The sequence below is a fragment of the Pseudopipra pipra genome, chromosome 7 (assembly GCF_036250125.1).
Source record: "Pseudopipra pipra isolate bDixPip1 chromosome 7, bDixPip1.hap1, whole genome shotgun sequence".
In the NCBI taxonomy this organism is placed as follows: domain Eukaryota; kingdom Metazoa; phylum Chordata; class Aves; order Passeriformes; family Pipridae; genus Pseudopipra; species Pseudopipra pipra.
In genome coordinates, this window is record NC_087555.1 from 3,008,696 (window position 1) to 3,024,266 (window position 15,571).

At 49.8% G+C, this 15,571-nt stretch overlaps 1 long non-coding RNA gene across 1 annotated transcript; it reads left to right on the forward strand.

Moving 5' to 3' along the window:
* The first annotated feature begins 356 nt into the window (after positions 1 to 356).
* Positions 357 to 6,229, forward strand: LOC135416914 (uncharacterized). Its single transcript, XR_010431810.1, has 2 exons — positions 357 to 3,324; positions 5,651 to 6,229. It is a non-coding gene; the product is annotated as an uncharacterized LOC135416914 (long non-coding RNA).
* The last annotated feature ends 9,342 nt before the right edge of the window (positions 6,230 to 15,571 follow it).

The following is a 15,571-nucleotide window of genomic DNA, read 5'->3' on the forward strand; positions in this document are numbered from 1 at the left end:
AACATCTGCCAACTGCCTGCAGTACTACCTGAGTGGCTCTTCCTGATGGAGCAGGAGTGAAGCTCCATGGTACAGGTCCTGCCAACCCCATGCCAGTGGAAGGAGGGACACGGATTTCCCAATCCCAGCAGTTTTCCTGCCCCTTTCAGGTAGCCTCCTGGCCCTTTAGGGTGCACCAATGGTCTCTTACACGTGCCCAAGTGTCTGCTTTCCAGAGTGATCCAGGAACAGCTCTCAAGGTCCTGCTCAAGTGAAGGGGACCAGGAGCTCAAGCCTGTTTGAGTCCAACTCTGCCATTTGGAATTTATAACCTCCTCACCCAGAGCAAGAATTCACAGAATCATGGAATCAGCTGGGTTGGAAGGGACCTCTGAGATCATCCAGTCCAACCCTTGATCCAACTCCGCCGTGGTTCCCAGCCCATGGCACTGATGCCACATCCAGTCTGTCCTTAAACACCTCCAGGGACGGGGACTCCACCCCTCCCTGGGCAGCCCATTCCAAGGGCTGATCCCTCTCTCTGGGAAGAATTTCTTCCCAATGTCCAACCTAAACCTCCCCTGGTGCAGCTCAAGGCTGTGCCCTCTTGTTCTACTGCTGGTTCCTGGGAGAAGAGCCTGACCCCCCCAGCTCCCCCCTCCTGTCAGGGAGTTGTAGAGAGTGAGGAGGTCTCCCCTCAGCCTCCTCTTCTCCAGGCTGAACAGCCCCAGCTCCCTCAGCCTCTCCTCATAGGATTTGTGCTCCAGTCCCCTCACCAGCCTTGTTGCTCTTCCCTGGACCTGCTCCAGCCCCTCCATGTCCTTCCTGATCTGAAGGCCCAGAGCTGGACACAGCACTCGAGGTGAGGCCTCACCAGTGCCCAGTCCTGGGGCAGAGTCACCTCCCTGGTCCTGCTGCCACACTCTTCCTGATCCAGGCCAGGATGCCATGGAATGATGCCAAGAATCATCTCCCTAGTTCTGCTGCCACACTCTTCCTGATCCAGGCCAGGATGCCATGGAATGATGCCAAGAATCATCTCCCTAGTTCTGCTGCCACACTCTTCCTGATCCAGGCCAGGATGCCATGGAATGATGCCAAGAATCACCTCCCTGGTCCTGCTGCCACACTGTTCCTGACCCAGGCCAGTATCCATTGGTGCCATTCAATGTACACTTTAATGAAAACTAGTGAAACCAAAGCTTCCTAAGGAAGAGGTTGAAATTCCAGCTGTAATGGGACTATTTCTGTTTAAAATGCTAAAAACGTGGTGGATGAGCAGAAGGGTGACAACAGAGTCTTTGAGGGAGCTCCTCTCAGTTCCTGGAGGGATCCTACAAGAAAGATGGAGAAAGTCTATTTACAAGTGCCAGGACAAGGGGGAATGGCTGCAAACTGAAAGCTAGCAGGGATAGATGGGATGCTGGGGAGGAATTCTTCTCTAAGAGGGTGGTGAGAGGCTGGGATGGAATTCCTGGAGAAGCTGTGGCTGCCCCTGGATCCCTGGAAGTGTCCAAGGCCAGGTTAGAGCAACCTGGAATAGTGGGAGGTGTCCCTGCCCATGGCAGGGGGTGGCATTGGATGAGCTTTAAGATCCCTCCCAACCCAAACTATTCTGTGATTTTATGATTCTGTTTAGCCCTCATCACCCATCATCTCTTGGAGGCAGATTGGAGAAGTCTGGGAGTCCTTCCCAGCGAGGGCAAGGAGACAGAACAGCAGTTGATGATTCTTTGACCATTCCTTTTGGATGGTCCTTTCTTACAGTGGAGAAGTTCATGGACGAGGTAATCCCAACTAGCTCCACATGGACACCCGAAGCTGTGGAGAGCAGGGGTTTGCATCCCTAGGGAATGAGTGCAGGTAGGGCTCATCTTCCAGTGGTTTCCCATAGCAAGAGTTCAACCAACATTTCCCATCTGTCTCCGTTTTCTCGGGGCCCCGGGAAGTTCAGCCCTCCACTAAAAATAACCTCTGCCTTTTACTGCTGGGAAAGAATCCCAGTGTTCACAGGAACAGGGTTTCTAATCTTCACAGAGGCAGATGCTGGAATACCCCAAAAGCCCAGAAACAGCCAGGCAAAATTAATGAGACTTTCCCACTTATTGTTAAAAAAAGAATTTCTCCTGTGAGTTTATAGCAGTTGCAGAGCCAAAGGCCCTTTTGCTCTCCAAATAAACTGTACTTTCCACAGTTTCAGGGTTGGCTGTGCTGTGCCGTGAACTTCAGAAATAGGAATGGATGAGGTCTCTGGCAGAAAAATCCAAAAGAAGTGGGCAAAGACCCCAGCCCTGCTCCGTGTGCTCTGCTGGGGCTTGTTCTTTAAAACACATGGATCTTCCGAGCAGTGGGATGGAGCTGTGGCTTCTTCCCAAACTTCTCGAAAGCTTTGTAGCCTGCAGACATCATTAGGAGAGGGCAATTAGCCCAAATCAGTCCTGCTGCCCAGGGGAGGAGTGGAAGCTGTCCATGCCTTGGCACCCCCTCCAGGGATTTCTCATGGAGCCCTGGAGAGGTTCAGAAATAGGAAGCCCTTTTCCAAAACTGGGAATTTTGGAAAGTCTTTCATCCATTTAGGTCTCCCCTTCCTTCCCAACTTTGTGTGTTTTGTCAGAGGGGGCAAAAAAAGGGAAGCCAAAAAAATTCTGGGGTCTGTCCTTGGGTTTCCTGAGGAATTTCAGGAAGAAAATCCCAACTGTTTCCCAGCTACCGGGAAAGGCTGGTGGTGAGCATTGCATGGAGCATGAGGTCAGACAGGCTGTGAGGTCAGAGGCCTTAAAAAGTGTTTCCTTGGACTTTTCTTTCTGAGGCTGGAGTAAGATAACCCTTTAGAAGAGTGTTTTGGGAACAGTTCTGTGCTCCCAAACTTCTGCTAAACGTCGAAGGGAGGGAGAACCCAGAAGGAAGCAGAACCAGGAAGGATCAGCCCAGTGCCATGTGAGGAACACGCTGCAACGCCAAGGGCAGAGCTGAGCCTTTCCAGGTCTCATCCCAGATATTTAACTGGAAAACCATCCTTCCACTCCTCATTCCAGCTTCTGGAAGTGCCTGCTGTGCTCACTGCTCCAGCTGGCATTGAGGCCAGAACGCTGCTCCCTGGTGCAGGAATTAATTCTTCCTTCCTCTCTCTTAACAAAAAAAAATAATAACAGCAGATACCATGGAGAGGTTAATAGGGAAGGACTATTTTTAGACCTCAAGGTATTGGATCATCCTTTGTTATGGCAACGAAACTTGTTATTCCTGGTTTCCCCCGGTCTTTTTTATGCATCAGAGTCATCGAGGCTTCCATCCAGCTCCCAGCAAACATGCAGAAACCTCGGGAGCCGAGAACTGCTTTGACTGGTAAGGACATTCAAAAGAGAGGTAAGAAGGAAGCCTGGCAAGGAAGAGTCTCACAAGGAAGGAGGAGGAGAAGCCTTGTGCCCCTGGAGAAATCCCCCCTGAGGCTTTGGGTGGGGAAGGGAGAGCAGATGACTCCTGGGGGGCCCTTCCAGCCCAGGAGGCTGCAGCAGCCCAGCCACGGGGGCAGCTGGGGGGCTCTGAGAGGCCGGAATGGTGCCTGGTTTGGGGCCAGAGCCATCAATCTCTCCTCACAGAGGTTACTCCACACTTGGGCCAGGTTTGCAGGAACCTTTGCCAAGGTTCAGCAAGGAGAGCAAATGCTGAAAGCAGGTGTGCTGTGCCTTTTTGGGGGTTGGTGCAAAGCCAAGTGCACGGACCGATTTCTTCCCTGCTGCTCCCAGATGGGACAGAGGCAAACCAGGAGCGTGTGCTGCCCTTTCTCCTCCCAGATTCATGAAGTAAAACATGCAGGGGAGCTTCATGTCTCCAGCTCCCTCTTTGGCACCACGGAAACTCTGGAAATGCACACAGAGAGCAAAACTTGGGGAGGGAAATGATCTTTCCCGCTGTGCCCAAGGCTCCCGGACAAAACATTCCTCAATCCCAGGAAAACCTCATGATTTCCTCTTTTTTTATTTTAATTTGCTTTAACTAGCATCATTAGTAGCTACATTTAAACAGCATCCTCTCAGCTGTTTGTACTACAAAAAAAACCCCGTGCATTTGAAAACAAACGGGGTTCCAGCATCTTTTAGGACAAGAGAATTCCGCTTCCAACCACGCCAGTTTTAGTTTTCTCAAAATGTGAGCAGCAAAAAAGACCACCTGCTCTGTTTGAGCTGAGCTGTAAATTCTAGTGAGGAAAACAGAACCATTTTGGAGAAAGCAACGGGAGAAATTTGGAGAGAAAAGATGGGAAAAAAAAAGAACCAAACAACAAAAAACAGCCTCTTCGAAATGGTGATCCCTGAGCTCTTCAGCACAAAGATATGGGCAACTAATGGCTTACACCAGCTTTTCTTTGTCTTCCTTACCTCAGCTAGGAAGTTTCATGCCCAGATATTAATTGGAAGGAACCAACACCGGGAGCTGCTGTCCCTGGGGAGCGTTCGTGCTTCAAAAAGGGCACGGGTTGAAATTCCAAATGAGGCTCCAGGTCTGTTGATGAGAAAAAAATTAAGATATTCTACAGAAATGTCACAACTGTTGAGACCTGGGCACAGTTTCAAGTGCTGAAGAGCAGAACAGGGGCTGAATGGTTTGCAAAATGCTTCTTTTCGAGGAGCTGAACCTAATTTGCCTGTCTGGTGGAGAGAACACGGGATCTCCACCTTGCTGTTGGCTCTCAGGGTCTCAGGGTAGTTTCCCCTCTTTATCACACTCCTTCGTGGAGCCCTTGAGAGGAATTAGGGGCTAGATGGGCTGGTTTCTGTCTTCCTGCTCTTCCTGGGGCCGTGCAGCCGTGCCCCTGGATTAACACATCCCCATGGACCCAGCCTGCACAGACTCCTGGCCTCTTGGGCATCCAGATCCTCCCAGGAGCACATCCATCATGTGGAGAAAGAGATGGAGCTGCATTTTCCCCAAGGAAAGTCGAAGCCTATTCTGACTTGATTTGAAACCAATCCAATCAGAAGAAGGAAATATTCCCCAGTCAGGTCAAACTGACCAAAATGAAGTGTTTCATTTCAGGTTTGTCTCCCCCAGCCCTTCAGAATAAAATAGGAGGGGAAAAAAAAAAAATATATATATATAAAAAGAAGGACTGCAAGTTTTCAGTCCAATCATATTTTTCCCTCATGGGAAACAGCAACTCTGTGAAGTGGCAAGTTTCCTTGGAAAAGTCTGTCTCATTAGCACTTCTCCATCGTGCACAACCTCCAAAAAGCCCATTGCTCTGATCTGGGGGCTTTCTCAGGATTTATGGCTCTTGTATTTGTCCCTAAATCCATCTCCCTGCTCAGATGATGTTTTCAAAAAAAAAAAAAACAACATGGATGGACATCCTTGGACATCAGGAGGCTGAGACCTAAAATAGGATTATAGCAGACATTGAACCCTCTAGTCCATACCATGCCATGCCATGCCATGCCATCCCATCCCACTCCTTTTCTTGTCCTTCTGTTTCTGTAAAAAGTCATGTAATCCTAGACACACATTCCAGGTGTTTATTTGTGTGAGTGTGGAAAATCCCATTTCTTTATAGCCAGAAATACATTTACTTATCTAAGATATATGAGAATATAAACCATTCCATCCTAGGGGAATATTGCTGCCTAACAAGGCAGGACTTCCACAGCATCCAGACCTTTTCCCTGCTCCACAGGTCCACGGCTGAGTGCTGAAGTGCAGCCATCTGACATGACACCAGCACAGGAGACTCCTGGAAAAGAGGAGGAAAGCCCGAGGAGTTTCCCCTTTCTCCTGACTGCACAGTACCACCTTAATATCTTTCCCATCCTCGCTCTGGCTGGAAAACAGCAAGCTGAAAACACTCAATTCGATTTTCAGGGTAGTTTTTTAGGAGCCGGAGGCACAGATTGCTCAAGGCCTTTCCGAGAGGGCTGGCACATGGGAGGGGGGCGGCTGTCAGCGCTCGCCCACCAAAGCACCTTTTCTCCTCCATAAAAGCCTTGCAACAGAGCCCTTCCTGCACTTTCCGTGGTGTCCCAGCTTGCCAAGGAGTTGTGCAATCAGCTGTCAGACACGTTTGGAGAGCACAGCGTGGCAAAGGGGCTTAATACAACCCTACGTGTTTATTTGGGAACAGGAACCCCAACCAAACCCTCTCCACGAGAGGAATAAAATCCGCCAGCTTCAAACCTCTTGCTGTGTTTCTTCTCTCTCCCGTCTCCCACTAAAGAACCTGGATGAAATGTTTTTAATAAAAACCTCTTTTTTCTTCCCCCCCCCCTTTTTTTTTATACATATATATATCAAAGTGCAAATAAATCTCGCCCGTAATCAGAAGAATGCAGAGAACTGTAAAAGTTTCGAAGGGGTCACTCCTGCCTGGCCCCCAGCACGTAAAGAGCAGTTTGATGTCCTGTAGTTTATGGCTGTACAAAGCCCAGCTCTTCTGCTTTCAGATTGGCTGTTAATGTTGTAATGATGTTTAAGTGCTGACAAATGGATCACAGGTGGGGAGAGTGTTGCCCTGGTAAGACAACGTTGCCCATTTAAGCAAAAAAATCTGTCATTTTTATTTACTTGCCTTTTTTTTGGGGGGGGTGTGTTGGTTTGGGGAGGTTTTTTGTTGTTGTTTTGGTTGTTTGTGGTTTTTTTCTGTTCCCCCAATGTTTCTTTTTAATTCCCTCGAGCAAACAGATTAAGGAACATCCCAGCCTGTCAAGTAATATATGTTTGTAAAAACCCCACATCCCTTTGAGGAGCCCGGAGAGAAGAGAGAGGGGTTTTCTTTCACTTGCAACGAAGCTTCTCTTTTCGTTTTTGCCACTAATTATGGAATTTCTCATTAAAATAACGAGGAGCATGTCTGGCTGGGGCTCCCAGCACATGTTTTCACTTTGGGAAACCAATGGGAACCTTATGCTTTCTCCCTCTCTCCGTGGCCCATGGCAGTGAGGAGGTCAGCGGTGCTTCCATGCCCCACTCCGGCAGTTCCCAGACCGGATGTGGGGAGAAGACCCTCTCCCAAAAGCTCACACCTGACACGGGGTTGATGCTGATTTTAAACCTTTAAAATTCATGCCATTCCCCAGGTTTTGGACTTGGGGTATTTTTTTTAATTCCTTTCCCCTCTTCTTCCTCTCCCTCCTGGTTCCGTCGCGTTTTTCCTGGTGGCAAAAACCGACTCCCGCAAACCTGAGGGGGATATTTATAAGCTGCCCTCCAACGCCAGAGTGTCATGAACAATCATTTCCCTCCGGTTTACAGGAACATTCAAAGTGCTCCGAAACATATTTTCAACATAACTCATTGCTTTGAAGATGCTTCCAAGCTTTTGTTCCTGTTTATTGACAGGAAGTTGTTCTCCATGGCTCAGGAGGGGGATGAGGGAGGCAGCTGCCAAGTGGTTTGTTGTACCCTGCAAAACCCGACCCTGCATTCCTGGCTTCCCCCAACCAACCTTTGCCAAGGGGGGAAAAAACATGCTCGGAGCTTGAAAAGGAGGGAATTTGAGCGGGGAGGGGCATGGGCAGGTGAGAGGGGAGGAGAACCCACGGTTATCCATCGTGGCTGTGGAAAGAGAGGGGGTTTTTGGGGCCCTGGAGAGCAGGGGTGAGGCACAAGCCCCCCGTTTCTCCTGCAGCGAGGATGTGCTGGGGAACGGGCCAGCACAGTGGGATCATCCCCTTTCCCAACCCATGGATTAGGGAAATCATGACTCATGGAAAGGGGAAGAACGGGAAAGGGCGAACTGGCTCAGTCACCCTCTGGGGTGGGCCCCTCCATCCCCAGCTTTGGGGGCTCACAGAGGGGTCTGGGGGGCTGCTCTCCCAAGGAAAAGGTCTGGAGGGTGGCCAGTTGAGGATGGGAGACCTTCTGGGCTGGGTCAAAGGGTGGGGGAGGAACTGGGAGAGCTGGGAAGGTGGTGATGGGAGAGGAGCAACACAAGTACCTCCTCTTGCTGCATGTCAGGAGAGAGACACATGGTGGGGCTCTTGGGATTGTCCTGTGCAGGGCAAGAGCTGGACTTCATGATCCTTGTGGGTCCCTTCCAGCTCAGGGAAGGTCAAGTGTTTCTGGTTCCCACCTCGAGTCCCAGGAAATGTGTCTGGGGCGTACCCTCTGCTGGTTTCAACCACCCTGAGCTCCATCCAGAGCAGCATCCCTTCCTGAAGGGCAGGGTGGTATCATCTGCTGCTCCACAGGTCGGTCCTAGGGGAGGAATCCAGCAGAGGAGCAGGACAAGCCCCCGGGGTGCACAGGGAAGTGGCAGCAGAGCCCAAGATGAGGATCTCAGCCACCACAAGGAAGCACCAGACCCGCTGGTCTTGACCTCCTGGACACATCCCAAACCACTCAGCCCAAAGCCCTGCCACGCTCCGTCTGACAGGGAGAAGGGAGGTTTTCAATGAGGTCCTGTCAAGGTTTTTATGTTGACAATGGGACTGTTACACACTCGGTGCCTGAGGTTCTTCCACTGCAAGGGCCGTAATGCAGCACTGGGGGCAGCTCTTGATTCCACTCACTCCCAATAATTACGATTTCTTGGCTTGTTGTTACACTATATAGTGTAAAGTTATTGCTTGGAATGGCATGTTAACTCAGTTTTTACTGGGACCATGTGTTCCCCCTCTTTTATCCCAGTAGTGTGTCAAGAACTGTTTTCCTGAGGACGGTCAAGGGAATATGACTGGAATATTACTGGGGATGATATAAAAACTTTTATGGACACTGTTCCACGTTTGAACTGGGAGCCCAGAATTCAGTCACAAGGGCCTTCATCAGGCACTGGAATTGCAGCTTTTGGAGGCTCAGGATTGGCCAGGGAGGTGGAAAAGGCACTTGTTGGATTCCAGGCGGTTTGAAAGCCAGGATGTGAGACCTGTACAGAACAAAAAACTCTAAAAGTCTGGTTTAAAACATGCAATTTCAGGCACCATTTGACCCCAGAAGCCTCCTGAAAAATACCCAAGGACACCTTGAGTGCTGAGTCGTTCCCATGAGTGGAGCCATAAAACTGGAGCTCTTATTGTGACGATCCCTGGCTTTGTTGGCAGAGCTGGGGGAACACAGAGGTCCCCAAAAGTCACAACAGAAGCTGCAAAAGGAGCTACAGACCAAGGAGGGTCTTTGATTCTCTCTGGCTTGGCAACAAAAGCTGCTTGAAGAAGGGGTTTGGGGTTTTTTTTAAGGTAAAGATGTGCAAGGGAAGGACTGGGACATGAGTCCCTGCTTGTTCGGTGAGATAGGAGAGCTTGGAATAGCTCTGCACAGCCCTGTGGTTCCCAGACAATGTGCAGAGCCTTGGACACTCAGGAGAAGGAGATCCAGGGGGTGGTCAGTCACTCCCAGCGCTCGGAGCGGTGCTTGGGGTGGGGAAGCAGAGTGGAGCTAGGCTGTTGGAAATTCTCCAGGGAGCAGAGCACAAGGATTTGTTCCTCTCATTTCTCTGCTTCATAGCAGCATTTCCAGAGCCGTTTCTGTCCCAGGCCTGCACCTACCTTTTGTGGTTTCTCCACCAGCTCAGCCCCAGGGAGCAACTGCAGCAACTGGAGCCTCGGCACAACCCTCGCTGCTGCTTTTGGGTGTCTGTGGTGACAAACCCCCTGTTGGCTCACCCAGGCATTCCTTGGGATGTTTGCAGGGAGAACAGGTCCGAACAGAAGGGGGTCTGAAGGCAGACAGCAACGGCAGGCCGAGTTTTCCAACCCGGCCAGGCTTTTACGAGCACTTCCGTAATGGCATTTCCATAATGGCATTTCCATAATGGCATTTCCATAATGGCATTTCCATAATGGCATTCCCAACGCCTGGGCTGCGGGGACAGTTGACGCCTCATCCATCACAACCTGTTTTCTGCTGGAAAAACAAGGGCTCTGGTTTATTGATTGCAGGCCGTTCCCTTCGGATTGCAGCCCGTTCCCTTCCCAGGCAGGAAGGGGCCGGGATATTCCAACACTTTTGCCTTGAAATAGAATAGAAGAGTTTGGGTTGGAAGGAACTTAAAGCTCATCCAGTCTCACCCCCTGCTGTGGGCAGGGACACCTTCCACTAGCCCAAGTGGCTCCAACCTGACCTTGGACACTTCCAGGGTTCCAGGGGCAGCCACAGCTTCTCTGGGCAACCTGTGCCAGGGCCTCCCCACCTCAGGGGGAAGGTTCCTTCCCAGTATCCCACCTAACCCTGCCCTCTGGCACGAAGCCATTATCTTGTCCTGACACTCCAGGCCTTTGTCCAAAGCCCTCTCCAGCTCTTCTGGAGCCTCTTTAGGCCCTGGAAGGGGCTCTAAGAGCCCTCTTTGCTGCAGGCTGAACACCCCCAGTTCTCCCTATCCGGCTCCAGAGCAGAGGGGCTCCAGCCCTCGGAGCACCTTGGTGATCAACACTCCACACCTGCTACTGGTACGACTTCTGGAGCTTCAGAGTTTTCCTTGGGGGTTTTGACACCCTTTTTTTTTGTGTGTGTGTGGTTAGGGAGCAAAGATCTCCTCCCAGGCAAAGAGTCAGACTCCATGATCCTGATGGGTCCCTTCCAACTTGGGATTCTATGAAAGAGAGCTGGAATTGGTGACTGCAGAGGGTGAGCCAAGGTGGCAGCTGGAAGGAGAAAACCAGGAGGTGCCCAGCAGATCACCAGGAGGGAGCTGAGGTAGACGGACACCAAATCCAGCAACTGCCACCTATGCAGCGTGGCAACACTGAAACAGTGAAAAACAGGGAAAAAGTCTCTACTCAGCAGCTCCTCTGGCTCTCCTCGCTCTGAAAACTACTAAGGCAAAGCTTTGGAGCTCAAGGCAAGCTGGGCTGAGCACATCTTGGACGGAAGGTTGGCTTCAGTGAAGTCATCTGTTGGCAGCTTCAGCCAAGTCACCGGCTCTGCAGAGCACAGCTGGGCTCAAAGCAGGACAAACACCTGCTCTGGAGACCTTCCAAAGCTCCCACAACTGTCCAACGCTGAGCAGAACTGCCCAAATTAGATCCAAGCATCCCCAATCCCTCCTTTTCACCCTCATGTTTGAATAACAGCCTCTCAGTTCCAAAGGACACATCCAGGCTGCCTGATCCAAACAAGGAAGGTCGCTCCCGTGAACCTTAGTTTGACATTCTGAACACCTCCTCGTGTCCCCTGAGGCTTTATCTGCCAAGCTTAGGGCACCCAAGCCTTTGAAAACCCGACAAAAATTTCTGCCTATGGCTTGCAGCCTGGTCAGGTCAACCCACCTGTGCCTCAGCGTGGCCTGAAAAAGAAATCCCCACGGAAAGAGGTTCCCTTTCCTTTTGGTGGCAACAAAGCTCTGCTTTGGCCCAGCTCCACCAGAGCACAGAGAGCCCATTGGAAAGGAAATGTTATCTGTGGAATCCACCTGGAAATGACCTAAAGGATCCTTTACCAGCTGCAAGTGAACCCCTTGGGCCACAGACATGGCACAACTCCCTTCCACGTGACGTCTCGTGATGGTGGGAGAGCCCTGCTGCATTCCAGACCTTCCCTGATGGGATTTCGTGGCAAAGGATCTTACCTGAGGCCACTGGGAGCCTTGTTTAACTCCTCCAAGAAGTCATTTCCTTCCCAGTGTTTCCCTGAATCCTCACTGGGAAGCCCTTGGTCCTGGTTTCAGGCTATTTTACTTCACGCTCTCCACTTCCCCATTCCCTGTAACTCTCTTTTTCCCTCTGCAAAATCCAGGTAATGCTCCAAAACTCCTTCACAGCTGCCTCAGCTTCCTGAAAGAGAAGCCCAAGGCATTATTATTCCATAGGAGTGGTTGGTCCACACCTTTATAAACCTCACAAGAAATTTAGGACAGCTGAGTGTTAAGAACCGCCAGGTTACAGCTACCGCTCCTGCTTTCCCTCTCACGCAGCAGAAAACTGGGATTCATTGGGAATGGCTTGCAAATGAGTCACTGCTCCTTAATGAGGGCAAAAGGAAAAATAATCTGCACGTGTGTCCACAGCAAACTGTGCAGGGAGAGCCTGAGGGAGGCTCTGGAGGGCTGGGATGCATGTGGCACATCCCACCGAGGAAATGCTGGCAAAGATGGCTCTGCTGGGTGCATTTTTTTGCCCAAAAAAACCTGACCTGGAAAGCATCAACATTGTTCCAGCATGAGGAGGCTTTTATTTGTTCCTTTTGGGACTGACATGCAAACTTCTGAGGCTGAAATTGGAATTTCGTGCTTCTGAAGGCTCGGGACATCTTTTAGGGATCAAACTCATCTCCAGAGATGAGTAATGAGGCCAAACGTTGGTTTGGGTTTTTCGGGGGGGGGGGGGGGGGCAGGGGGTGTGGAATTAGCACAAAAAGACACTGTGCTGCAGAACTGGATGTTTAAAGAATAAACTGGGATTGTTTTGTTCCGGTTTGGGGCAGTTGTGGGGTGGGGGAGCTGGTGGGGTGGGGGTTCATCCTCATATTGATCTGGAAAATCCATCATCCGAACACAATCTGCTCCAGCGAACGGGGGGATGAAGGAAACCACATTAAAAACCTGCTGAAAGTTGCCTCAAGGCTCCTTCTGTCACACTTGGGCTTGGGGCACTTGTTTTGTATTTTTTTTATTTATTTCTTTCCTTTTTCTTCATTTAATAAACCCAAACCCAGTACTTTGGTGTTAAGGGCTGAGAAGACCCCCTTGGCTTCACCCCCCAAACACTCACTTGCAGCCGGGGGTGAAAGCCATTCAAAGCTCACAGACAAGAGGGATTTGGGTTCCTTGGCTCCCTCTGGAATTTTCCAGGCCTTTCAGCAGCTGCCCTGCCTCCTTGGGCGAAGAAAAAGCAATTTTAATCCTAAATAAATAGTGGTTTAGGCCAAACTGGACAGTTCCTGTGGATACCAGGGTCCCTTGGCATCTCCCAGCAGCTCTTTTGGTGAAGGAAAAGCAATTTGAATCCTAAATAGTCAGATTGGTCTAGGCCTAACTGGACAATTCCTGTTGACATCCTCAGCATCTCCCAGTGGCTCCTCCAAGGGGTTCAAGCAGCAGAGAGGGAAGGGACAATGAGAGGGGAGGACCCACCTGGTTCACAGTGCTGGAGAAGGTAGGGAAAGATAACCCCCCCTCCCAAATCCCAAATAATAAATAAATAAAACCCACATACGGTTTATTTTTTGATTATTCCCTCCCCCACACACACTCCAGTCCACTCCCAAATGGATTTATGGGGCTGTTTTTCCTAACACACCAAACCCTCTAAGCTCTGCACTCCCTCCCTGCTCCTTCCATCACACAGGTGGAACTGCTGGGGAAAAAAAAAAAAAGAGGGAGAGGAAGGAGAGGGAGGAAGGAAACAGAAGAGAAAACGAGGGGGGAAAAGCAGAGCAAACATCTGCTTTGTGACTAATCCCGGCCATGGCACCCCCTTTTTATTGCTAACATTCCTTCTTAGTTAGAAACACTTTTTTTTTTTACCACCCCCTTCCCTTCCCCTCCGAACTTCAGATGTCCCAGAGGGATGTTTAAATTATTATGGAATCCCAGAGGGGTTTGTTGCTTCCCTTTTTAATTTGTTCCATGTTACTTGCCGGGTTTTTAAAGCAGTGCCCAGTTTACTCTTTCCTAAAGTCAAGCCCGGGGCTCCTTGTTCCGGCTCTGGCACGGGATTCCTTGGGACTTTGTTCCCCAAATCCCCGTGGGTTTATAGCCTGGCTGTAAGAATTGAACTCAAGGCTGAACTTTATGACTACCTGCCTTGATTTCTGAGCTTACATTTAAATAGAAATGCTAAAACCACTGACTTAAGTCAATCAAAAAAGGCATTTTTGGCCTTTTTCAGTCAGCTTTCACAGGGGAGCCGCAACCCTGCAAGGCCAATGAAATGCTTGGTGTTACCCAGACAGGAAAAAAATCAATGTGTAGGAAAAAGGAGAAGGATGGAGCTGGGATTTGACCTTCCTGGTCCAGGGCGAGTGGGAAATTGGGGGTACAGGAGCTCCTCAGCCTTCTTTGCCCCCTGAGGTGCCAGAAATTGGCTCAGGATTGTCTAGAAAATGTGCAGCAGGAAAATAAATTCCATATATTCTTCTCAAAATCCTGCCTGCAGCTGCTGGCCTTCAAATTTTTACTGATTTTGCTTCCCCCACCCCCCCCCATCACGAGTGTAACACAGGCTGATTGTACCTGGATTTGGTTTCCCTGTAATCCCTTTGTCCAAAGGAAAACCATTATGGATGCTCCTTAGCAACAGTTTCTTCCAAACCAAGGGCGGGAAAGCCTCAGAGTCGGAGCAGTCCTGAGGTGACTGCGCTGGGAAAGGACATTTTTACAAGTGCAAAGTGTTTTCTGAGGAGCCTTTTCTAAATATGGCTCAAAGAAAGAAATAAAAAAAGGAGGTGTCCAAAGAGTTTGGGAGGGAGGCACATCTCGCCCTTCATTCCCCCTCCTCCTCCCCTTTTCCTCAAATAATCTGGGCAAACACCAGGGGCAAAACTGGTTTTTCCCCAAACTCCTGGTTTTTTCCTGCAGCTCTGACCTTGTAAAGCAGAGAAAATTAGGGATGCTCCATCCCTGGAAGTGTCCAAGGCCAGGCTGGATGGGGCTTGGAGCAATCCAGGATAATGGGAGGTGTCCCTGCCATGCCAAGGGGGGACTGATCCCAAAATAATTCTCCTTCTGAGAGTGAATGTTTTATCCTCAATCCCTACTCTGTGACAGGCAGGACCACCGGGAAGTTGAGCTGATTCCTGATATGCTGAGGCATGGAATTGTCACTGCTTTTTCCATGGAATTGTCTCTGCTGTCCATGGAATTGTCACTGCTCTTTCCATGGAATTGTCACTGTTGTCCATGGAATTGTCCCTGCTATCCATGGAATTGTCACTGTTGTATCTGGAATTGTCATTGCTTTTTCCATGGAATTGTCCCTGTTGTTCATGGAATTGTCCCTGCTTTTTCCATGGAATTGTCACAGTTGCATGGAATTGTCCCTGCTGTCTGTGGAATTGTCCCTGTTGTCCATGGAATTGTCACTGCTTTTTCCATGGAATTGTCCCTGTTGTTCATGGAATTGTCACAGTTGCATGGAATTGTCCCTGCTGTCCATGGAATTGTCCCTGCTTTTTCCATGGAATTGTCCCTGCTGTCCATGGAATTGTCACAGTTGCATGGAATTGTCCCTGCTGTCCATGGAATTGTCACTGTTGTATCTGGAATTGTCATTGCTTTTTCCATGGAATTGTCCCTGTTGTATCTGGAATTGTCATTGCTTTTTCCATGGAATTGTCCCTGTTGTTCATGGAATTGTCCCTGCTTTTTCCATGGAATTGTCACAGTTGCATGGAATTGTCCCTGCTGTCTATGGAATTGTCCCTGCTGTCCATGGAATTGTCACTGCTTTTTCCATGGAATTGTCCCTGTTGTTCATGGAATTGTCACAGTTGCATGGAATTGTCCCTGCTGTCCATGGAATTGTCCCTGCTTTTTCCATGGAATTGTCCCTGCTGTCTATGGAATTGTCCCTGCTGTCCATGGAATTGTCACAGTTGCATGGAATTGTCCCTGCTGTTTCAGACTTGCTCCAAGTCTCTGCTGTGTCTCTTGTCTCAGTTGCTCTATATTTTTCCTACATTTTCCATGGTCCAGCTGGTCCTTTTTTCTCTGTTTTCCCTGCCCAGG